Genomic DNA, 11983 nt, shown 5'->3' on the forward strand with positions numbered 1-11983 from the left:
TTTCAATAAACAATTTGTTTGATTTTTTTTGCACAATACATTTCATTTATTTGTTTAACAGTTTTTACGGTATAATTTACAATTAAAGGTCTTTAAAAGTTTACTCTAGAAAGAAACAACTTTATTGTTTTCAATAATATTCTCACCGAACAACTTTACATTTTAATGATGATTAGATACTTTCCAATGACTGCGAATACTAATAAATGTTTGCTTTAAATTAAGGATTAAAGGATGCCAAAAACGTTTTTAATATCATGTTTTCGATACTATTTTTATACTTTATAATTCGAACATCTTAACGCTAAAGTACGTAACTTTAAATATGAGAAAAATAAAGATAGCTGTAAAAACATGCCGAAATCAATTAAAGATGTAAGTTCCACCGCACATCGGTGAAAAATTGATAAATACGCCTTAAAAATTTATATTTACTTTTCAAATATACATTAAAAATAATTACAATCTTAATTACTTTTTTGTTTTTTTATTTTTTAATTATTCGTTGAGCAAGTAAAACTAGTATTGCCTAAACTTTTATAGTGTCATGGTCGATATTTGCTTTAAAAATTTTAGACTTTAAATTTCTTAATATTATCATCAGATTTATAAATGTCAGATTTTGAGTTATTGGACTTAAATTGTCAGAATTTGAACATGAGTATTTGAAATGTCTAAGTTTTAATTGTCGGAGTTTGAGTTAGCGGAACTTAATTTGTCAGAGTTTGAATTTATGGAATTCAGATTTTCAAAGTTTTAATTGTCAGAGTTTGAACTGTCGAGTTTAAATCGTACGAATAATAATTGAGAAAATTTTTACCTTCTCAATTTGATTTGTCATAATTTTAATTGTCGACTTCGAATTGTCCGAGTTTTAATAGTCAGAATTCAATTTGTCATTACATTTAGTATTTGTAGCTGTACTAATTTAGACCTTATAATAACGCGTCACATATGTAAAAGCAGCTTTGTAACTTTATGTTTTTTTAATAAACACTAGTACAATAAGAAGTAAAACTCAAAATTAACTATGTCAATTCAAAATATAGTTAGTAGAATAACTGACGAAATTAATAAGTTTAGTTTAAAATTAACTAAAACAAATTACCTTATTTTGTAAATAAAGTAAAAAAGCAGATATTTACTGATAGCCATTTGAAAAGATTTTCAAAGCTTGTAAAACAAACTAAGTAAATTGTGGTGCAATTTTATTTTAAACTTTCAGTAATCAAATTGTTTTGTAAATAAATTTTTGTTATCGCGTTTTTTTTTGCTACATCAAACTAAGAAGTTTATTGTATTTTTTTGATGATCACTGAAAACGATAAAACACAAAAACTATTATGTAAGTTGAATGAGATATATATGGTTCAATGAAATAAAAATTAAAAAAGCATATGAGGCAGAAGATACAAAAAGCAGAGAAATAAAAGGCTTTATTCAGCTGCTAGATGATGACCATTTATGACTCTTTAAAGAAGAACTCTCCGGAACAAGTTTTTTTTTGCATCATTTTCGAACAAGTAACGTCAAAATAATAAAAACAAAGACTGAATTACAAAAATAAAGACTTTGAGGATGACTCCCATACCATTTTTAAAGACAATTTTTAGCTCTTAGTAGGAAAATTATCCAAAACAAGTTTTTTTGGGCTATGAATTGATTTTTTTTGTGATGTTATTTTTGAACAAAATACGTCAATAATTAAAAACTGAATCGCAAAACTGCAAACCTTGAGGAAGACGTCTATTCTAATTTTAAAGACCATTTTTGTTACATTATATGAGAATTCTCCGAACGAGATTACAACGAATACTTGGCGAATACTACACTAAAGTCTGCAATGTTTAAAAAGTTCAAAAAGGCTCAGTGTGTTATAACTCTGTGTTAGTTCAAGTGTGTATTCTTATTAAAATTTGTTTGTAGTATTCTAATGAATCATTAATAACGATTACAATCATTATTAAACTTGACTTTTTTAAAACTTAAAATTTTTACCTAGACTTTATTTATAATATTTAATATTTATTAAATGTTCGTTCGCATAAAAACCGCTGCTCTAGGCAGTCATCCTACTTTAGGTAAATTATTAAAGATTTAGGAGAGGAAGCTTGCATTAAATATCAAAGAAAATTAATTACTTTAGTTTCAATCATTAAACCTATTTTATAGCATTAAAACTTGGAGTTTTCTACAAAAAAGCTTAGCTATTACAATATATAGTATAAAATAACAATGAACAGCGTTTTGTTTTTATTATAATGCGACTAAATAAACTCAAAAGTAATTAATGAAATGGTTATTATGGTATAAAAATTACACATAAGATTTTATTACTTTTTTTTAATTATCTATAATCAAGCAACAAAATTAAAAATTATTTTGTAAAAATATATCTCACTATTAAAAACTGACATGCTTACAAGTCTTATAGTGTTTTTATTACAAAATAAAACTTATAAAGTGACATTGAACATTTATACATATATTAAAAAAAAATTTTTTAGTATCGCTTTTAATTCGAAAGAGCTAATTTTATTTAGACGTTAAAAACGTAAAAACTTGTATAATCAACTTTGGTAGAATTTACAACAAGAAATAAAGTATGTTAAAAGCTAAAAAGACACAAAAAGTTATTAACATTGGAATTTTGAGATGTAAGACATACTACTACTTATACATTCTTTTTTAAATTTAAGTAATTAAATATCCAGATAATTAATTAATTATAAGTTTATATACATCACTCAAAATAATTAGTTTATTATGTTACGAAGTTTTATTAAAACGTAGGTATTTTGACAGCTGAATAGTTATAATTATTTTCAGTAGCTTCACATGATTCTTCGGACCATTTATTGTTATCAACATCATAACATAATACAATTTTTGTACTTTCTTCAAAAGCAAATATTTTATTTCCGACCAAAAAAGCAATTACACTAGACGAATAAAATTTTGGTGTTTTTAGTTTGACAAACATATTGCTAGTTTTATCAAAAACTTCACAATTCGTGTTTAAAGTTGCACCACCAATTGCAAACAATTTGCTTTTAACACAAACTAAACTATGATGACTTCTTCTTTCAATCATATTTGGCATTGGTGTCCAAGTATTAGGAAAAACATCATATGATTCTACTGTGTTTAAAATATCAGTGTTTTAGCCACCAGAAACTACAATATTTCCTTCAAATATTGCACAAGCTGCATTTAATCTTGTTTCGTTCATTTTTGAATCTTCTTTCCATTTTAATGTTTTAGCATCAAACTGAAGACAAAACTTTAAAAAACCAGACATACAATTATGTCCACCAAAAAGATAAATTTTATCCATAAATGCACAAGCACAAAAGTTTTGACGGTCATCAGGTATATCAGTTACTTTACTCCAGGTTTTACTGAGAAAAGAATATTTATCAACTGATTTTATAGGAGCTCTTTTATAAAAACCACCGAATACATAAATTGCTCCTTTTAAACAAACTGTACTTAAACGACATCGCTCTTTAGTCATTCGAAGAAGAATAGTAATCTTACTCAAATTTATTTACATCCATTTGTTTTACTTCACTAAATCATGACCTCCAAGGATAATTACATTAAACATACACTGATTACAATGTCTATGTTTATTATAAGAAGTACTTATCAACTGATTAAAACTATCTCTACTGTTCATCAGTTTAACACAATCATTGTTCATTGAAATACATGAAGACTCATTTAACAAATATTCTAAAGTTTGCTCAGATAGCATATTAAGTCGAATTTTTAATAACAATTGTTTTGCAAATTTGCCACGTTCTTCTATGTTGTAATTTAACCATTTATTCACTGAATTGTAAACTTCAATTTCTGAATCTATTTGTAAACTAGAACTTGCAAGTATTAGACAGACTGAACTAAAATCAAATTCTAGAAAGCTTCTAGTTTCAACCATCATAGCAAAGCAACGTTCTATATAGCTAAACATTGATTTATAAAGACTTAGCAAGGTAAACAGTTTTGATAACTGATAATAAGTTGCAGCATTATGAGTCTGTAGTTTTTTCTTAATAACTTTGCATAGTTTACCTTTATATTTTTCATCTACAAGCAATAAACTTAACTTAACTATCGAAATTAGTTTCAAATCATCATTCGTTTTTTTTACCTGAAATAAACTTAATTTAAGTTATTTAACTATAAACATATTAATAACAATTAAAAAACTTATGTATAAAAAAGCAAAATGTTAATAAAAGTTTTTTTGTAAAATATCTGGTTTTTATTTCAAAATTTGTGAATAATATAAAAACCTATCCGGGTTCGTGCGCAAAATTATTTTCATTCAGCCTGATTAAGACCGATTTAGCCTGATATTTTTTCAAGTCAGAAAAATTTCCTTTAAGATGTCGTTTTAGGTATAGGGGATCTTAAATAGTACTATTGTAGTCTCCGACTTAAACCAGCTTTGTCTCAAAAATTGTTTGGAGCTTTTAAAATCTCCAGAAAGCGACATTTAGCTTACTTACAACTCAAAATAACACTTAACTGTGAAAAGGGTGATTCAGGGTTTGTGCAAAACTTTTTTTAAATGAATTAAATTAGTAAAACTTTTTCACAATTTTGACTGATTTAGCCTGATGTTCACCTTCCTTTTATGTATTTGTTTTGAGTACTTCTTATTAAATACGCATTTTCAGTGTGCATATATAGTATGCATGTTATGAGATTACGCATTTATGTTACGCAATTTCATTAAGTACACACTTTAGTACGCACCTTTTCTTAGTTACAAATTGTTGAACCAAGATAAAAAACTTATGTTAGTGTTTTTTTATATAAGAGTTAAAAGTTTAAAAAAGTTTTAGACCCGTTTTTAGTCTAAAAGGCTAAAATGTTTTAGTTACAAAGTCTCTATTAAGTTGGAACGGGACACTTTTGAACGATGGTCACTGTTGCTCGAGTAGACACTTTTGCACTGCGACTCTTTTGCATGAGCGTCGCTTTAGCACGAGGAGACACTTTTTCACGGAGAGTCACTTTTGCACGAGGGATCACTTTTGCAAGAGTAAACACTTTACATGGTTGTCACTTTTCCAAGCAGGGATATTTTAGCACGGCAACATTTTTAGATGTCATAACTTATGCACGACGTTACATTTGCATAGCGATACTTTAGCAAAGCGTCACTTTCGCACGGCCTCATATTTTTGTGTATCTATTTATGAACTTAAAAAAAACTTTTTTAATCAGTCAATTTTTAACGGAACTTCACTTTTGCACGCTTCTAATTTTTTTTTTCTCAAACAAAAACTTTAATAAACAATTATTTTTGTCAACTTAAACAATATTCTCTTTTATACGCAAGTTGTTTTGAATGAATAAAATGTGGTAGTTTTATAATGAAGATTTGATGTAAGTTTTTATGAATTTATTCTTTCAAGAATTTATTTTCCAAACTAAGTTTTGGTCAAAGCCCTCGTCAGTGCTTTAATAAAGTTCTTAAATAAAAGTATTTATTTGAAGTTTTACGTAGAACAGTATAATAACGTACTACACTTCATTAATGTATAATTATTATTTTAATTTAAATAAATTAGATGTGTAACATTTGCTCATTTTGAATAAAAACAAATTTGAATACTTAAAAAAAAAAACTTAAATTTTGTTAATTTTTAAACAAAAAGATAAACTTAATTTACTAAAAAACGAATCTTAAGTATTATTTGTTACTTATATTCTTTTGATGTTAAAATTAGCACTATATAGTTGTTAATTAAATATTTGAAATTTATTTTAATTTTGAACAATTGTTAAATTACAAAAAATAGATTTAGTTTATTTATGAAGTGTAAAGGTATCTCAGAGTTTATTTGATGTTTATTTTTTAGTTAATCTCCATGCAAAAGTGACGCCGTGCAAAGGTGTCTCCTCATGCAAAAAAAAAAACGCTCGTACAAAAGTGACCCCTATTAAGTAGCTGCAGTTTTCTGAATGTGTTGGTTTTGTTAATTACTTCAATAACTTTCAATAAACAAACATTAAAAATTTTTTTAAATAAACTGCTTGAGTTTTAGTCTAAATTGAATTTGGTATTGAGTTTCTAATTTAGGAAATACAATAGTTATAGAAATGAAACTATCTAAGTATTAAAAAAACATAGCTGATGTAAAAAATCAAACCAACAGCTAAGTTGTTTTATTTCAAATGTTAGGTTACATAACTATTCAAATTAGGTCAATTCAAATTCTTATATTTATTTCAAATAAGATAAATCTCTAAATATAAACTGAAGTTGAGAAAAATAAAAATAGGTACCTTGATCTGTTTAAAAAGTATATGTATATGAAAAAAAAACAGAAAAATTTCTCATAATAAAAATTATATTAAGAGAACACAAAAAATATTAAATTTTTTAAAGTTTTCAAATTATATCTTGACAAATAGTTTGATTTTGAAAAAAATAAAAATGCACATTAGGTTTGATTATTATAATCATTTTGGTGAAAAAATATTCAAAAAAAGTAATATAAAAATAAATAGTGAGTTTTGATTAAAAAGTGAGAACATAAATAGTCAGAATTTTAATCGTGAGAATTTGAAACGTCATGTATTTGTCCAACTGTAATGTTTTAACTGTATATTTCTTAATAAACTTTCAAAATTATGACTTATATAAATTACTCTAAACAAGACAACTAAGATAATTTCTATTAGAAACTCATAAAGTTTCAAGCATTTCTTTTTACAAATACTGACTGATTTGGTCCTCAATAACTAAATTTATATTTAGGAATACATTCACATCTTAATTTAATCTTAAAATAAAAATCTTAATTTTCTTTAATCAAGAATTTTTGAGTAGTTAATTTTAAATAAAACTGTTACTCTCAAATTTTTTAAGTAAAAAACTGATTTAGCCTGATTTTTTCAACTTATTTCAAAAAACTGATTTAGCCTGATTTGGCCTGATTTAGACTGGTTCGCAGGAACCCTATTTATGATGAGTCCTATTTTAAAGATACATGCAAAAAATATTTGTTTGTTATTAAAAATTTTTTTAATTTATTTTATTTACTTATAAAAATATCAATTTTTACTTTAAATGTATACATTTTTAAATTAATTGAAAAAAAAAAGGTTTTATTTCTATAACACTTACACATTTCCGCAAATAATTATTTTCAACAAAAACTAACTAGATTTATTGAAACCTTGTAATTTTTTCTTTGCAGCGTTCTTACAAAATGTCTGAAATTCAACACAGCTACTTGGTGGTAGTGATACTTTTTCAAGTTTTATTTTCTTTAAATCAATGTCATTCTGGTTGTTATCAGTTGAAATGGCTTCTCGTTGTTTAAATGCACTTCTTTTCATTTTAACTCCTTACAATCTCTAAATTTTTCGTACAATGTTATATAAATTTCTTACATTTGCAACTTAGTTAATATCTTTTAATTTTAAAAACATTCAAAGATTTAATCTATCAAAAAGTTGATACAATCCAAGTTCTTAACTATGTTATGCCAAAAGTCTAAAAATACTAAGCTAGTTAAGTTATTTTTTAATTTTTTTTATAACTAGTTAAGACTATAAGTGTGTACTAAGTTACATAAAAAATCAAGTTAAACTACTTCCAAAAAATTATTGAAAAAACATAGATTAGAACGAAAAAAAAGTTTATCAATATATTTATTTCTAATTATTTTTATATAGATCTATATTAATTATTAAGTAAAAAAGTTACTGGAAAAGATTAAGGGGGGTAACAGTGACAGCAGAAATAAAAAGTAGTTAATAAGAATTATTAATAGAAAAAAAACAGCTATCAATGAAGGCTAAGAATGAAGGGTAACAGTGATAATAAAAACAGAAAAAATACTGTTTATCAAAATATATAATTTAAAAATAATTTTACTCCGTGCAAAAGTGACCTCTTTTGCAAAATTGACGCCTTGCAAAAGTGTATTATGCAAAAATGTCCCTTAGTTCAAAAGTGACCCTTCATGTAAAAGTGTCTCTTTCGTGAATATTTGTCACCTACTCTTTACTACAAGCCAATTATAAAATAATTTGTTTAGCTGTTTATATTTATCTCATCCTAAATCATTTTCTTTTTCCAAATTAAATGATAAATAAACTCTGTACTTATACTCTTTTTGCTATATGTATGAGTTTTACTGTAGTAATACTTTTTATTCATACATGTATACTATTTAAGAAAAAATGTAAATTACTCCACATAGCTTTAGAAAAAGATTATTTATACCTTTATAAAGCAAAAGTGTTCTTTATCTTTGTTTTATCAACATAACTTCACCAGAATAACAGGTCAAGCATAAGTTGAGTTTTTTTTTTCTAATTTTAAAAATTCCAAACCTTAAGAAGTCATATTAGACTATTAAACAGTTTGTAAACTAAATTTTAAGTAGGTCTAAAACTCTCTTTATTTTGTAAAAGAGTTAATGAATAAAGTGATGACGGGTCAAATTTGTACGAAAACATTTTTACACAAAGATATTTTTGCACGAAAAGGAATTTTTACACAAAGAAATATTTAAACTTACTTAAAATTTAAACTTAAAAATTAAACTACTAATAATGAATTTTGTTGTTTATACTTAATAATAAACAACATTTCAAATACTAAAAGGTATAAGAAAGAACATCATACTTTTTAAAATACTTTTAATATGGTCTAACTTTTACACATTAATTAAATTTAACAGGAATATACTTTTAGAAAGTATGGTTTAATTGGAATTCAAATCAAAAAATAATATAAGTACTAAACATTGATCAAAAGGTAACATTGAAACAAATAATCAAAATAATAATTAAGTACAAATCTGGAAATACATCTGGAAGTCTTGTCTAGAACACACTGCAATCTTACTGTGGCTAGTTTATTTAGCTTTATCTTTAAATGTATTAAAATGTAAATAGTTGTCTTACTAAACATTAACTTCCTTTCTTCAAAAATACAGCAGGTTTTACTGGTTTATTAGGCATCACTGAGCACAAAATATGCGCGAGCGTAAAGTTAATTTTATAGGCAAATTTATAAATTTTTCAAAAAACATAAAACTTTAATGTCAATTATTTTTCTTATCTTAAAATCTATCTAAATTATTTTATTTTTATTTTAGAGAACGCACCTATGTCTTTAATTTAAAAAAAAACTTGGTTAGGGGTTTGAATTATTTCATGGGGTCCCTCAAAAAATAAAGGTTTTTGTTTTTTTTTCATTTATATGGTAATACAACCAAAAATAAATATCTTTTTATTTATGTTTTGTTCTTGTCCCTTAGTTTGCATGTTATTTAAACTCCTAAATGTTTATTTTATAAATAATATTAATATCTTTTACGATTTGGCCCTAAAGCAAAATGATGTATATTACACTATCATTTGCCTTGGCCATTTCCTAGATAAAAAAAATGATAAAAGGAAAAAAAAAAATAATAAGAATGTGAATTACAACAAACTTAATTAAACTATAATAATTAAAATTTAAAATAATTCTATTTTATGGGGTCCCTCCAAAAATAAAGGTTTTTTTTTTGTCATTTATATGGTAATACAACCAAAAATAAAATTTTTTTATTTTATTTTTTATTTTTTTCCCTTAGTTTGCATGTTATTTAAACTCCTAAATATTTATTATATAAATAATATTAATATCTTTTACGATTTGGCCCCAAAGAAATATGATGTATATTACACTGTATTTTGTATACTGTATTTTTGAAAAAAAAAAATTAAAATTAATTTTAAAAAGTTAATTTATATATTAAATAGTCTTTATCTACGAAGGAAGTATTTATTTCTATTGAATACATAAAAAATGACACAAACCTTTTAAGTGGCAGTTTTTATTATTTTGGTTAACTAAGAACTGATTTTATCAATAAAATTTACAATCTTTTACATACCAGTAAAACAAACAGTTATATTCACTGACCTTGTTCAAACCTAATGTAAACGCATCATGTTAATGTTTGAGTTTTTTAGAACAACTCATTTATATAGATTTACAATGATTTGTTTGTATAAAAACTATCTTATCCTAACTCAGTTTTACATGCTAAATTGTTAATCCTGTCTTTTCTAGCTTAAATGATATAAGAAAAAGCATGCTTTTAAAAACAGCTTAATATATATAATAGTTCTTATTAGAGTTTCTAATCAGTTTAAACTTGTACTTATTTAAAAACACTTAACAAAACATAAATGGTATTATAATTTTATATTCAAAGGCAGGGGCGTGTTTTGACTGGTTTCCTGCTTCCTTTGAACCCCCTGAAAAAAAATCTTAGAATATCACTAAAACGTTGTTTATTGACTTTGCTTTTGGTTATTTGATATACTTTGAATAAAGAATGTTGAATTTATAACACTGAAAGATTGTTAAGTTTCCTAAACAAAGAATGCTCATTTTTGCCCAGCTAGAATAGATTTTAAATTAAATTTTAATCGTGACGTCATAATTGCATTTTTTTTCTGGGAAATATTTTACTAAGACGCTCTTAGTTTCCATTAAAAGTTTTTACTTAGTCTAAATTACTTTTGATTAATTAATATTTTTCAACTAGTAAGTGAAATATTATTTAAAAAATGTCCAATATAATCACTAAAGTTTTATTTTACTTAGTTAATTGTATATAATAATGTTGTGTAAAGCTTTTAAACCTTAAACATTTCAATTTAGAGAGTTATCATTTTTTTAAATCAAAATCTTCTACACCTCCTGGCTATTTATTCTTGTACCATTTAAAGGTAACTCAATACTTTTATTTAAGTTATTCTGTCTTTTTATATCTGTTAGCCAACAAGTTGATTCTTGATTTTTTGAAACTTTCAACTTTGATAGATTTCAAAACCATAATCCCTGGCCCCTGCACCATCAGGCTAATATTTAATTGCACTTAATAACTATTTAAAGATGTTTTAATTTAATTGCATAAGTCATAATATTTTTTAAAGTGAAATTTCTATTTTTATTCAAGTTGTTTTATTTTTGTATATATTATTGTATACTTAGTGAAATTTGAAATTTTATAGATTGAATTAATTGAAAAAAAATATTTTTATTATGAATAGATATATAAATGTGAACAGTTTAAAATTTAAAAGAAAAAGTTATAAGAACATCATTTAAACTAACATTTAAATCAAAATTGAAATTCTTTTTGTAAAAGATTATTCTAGTTTTAATTATTTTATAATATTGTTTCCTGATGAAAAGGTTTATTTTCAGGGTTGTCACTTCACCTGGAAGAACCTTAAATTTGGAAAATTTAGAGAAAAAACCTGGAAAACCAGTAATTTTAAACGAAATTCACTAAAGAAACCTGGAAAATCTGAAATTTTAAAAATTTTCACATTTTTAGCAGCAAAATTTCGAACTAAGTCAAAATGTCTATTATATAAATAAAAAAATAATTTCATCATCAAATTTTTTTTTATTAAAAACATATTCAAACTAGCTTTACAGTATGTTTTTAATGTTTTTAAAATATTTAATACAGTTTCTTTCCTTAAACTTAATTTTAAACTGAAAATAGACCCAATAATGTGTAAAAACCTGGAATTTTTTTTTTTAAAAGCGAGTGGCAACTCTGAATTTTTCATAAAGTAAGTTAGTTATGTTTTTAACAGTTGAAGAAGTAAAATAAGAAATTTTTATATAGAATTTGTAAGTTCATAACTTTTTTTTGGTTCTTTTAGTTTTTATTTACCTAAATTTAGTACATTATAATTAATAAAAAAATATACTATTATTTTTTTACTACTTGCATTTTTTTTCTAAGCAGAAAAAAGGATTTTAAACACAAAGTTTTTCGGCTAAATTTTGCGTAGTACGCACAGCGCGTACTTAATTGGCAAATTAAGAACAAAAAAAACCGTGAACTCCTTTGAAAAACGTCTAGACACGCCCCTGTTTAAAGGTAACAAAAAACTATTAACAAACAATACTGTCAAAATTACTTTA

Source organism: Thalia democratica, chromosome 7, assembly GCF_965202585.1.
Source record: "Thalia democratica chromosome 7, ktThaDemo2.hap1.1, whole genome shotgun sequence".
Taxonomy (NCBI): domain Eukaryota; kingdom Metazoa; phylum Chordata; class Thaliacea; order Salpida; family Salpidae; genus Thalia; species Thalia democratica.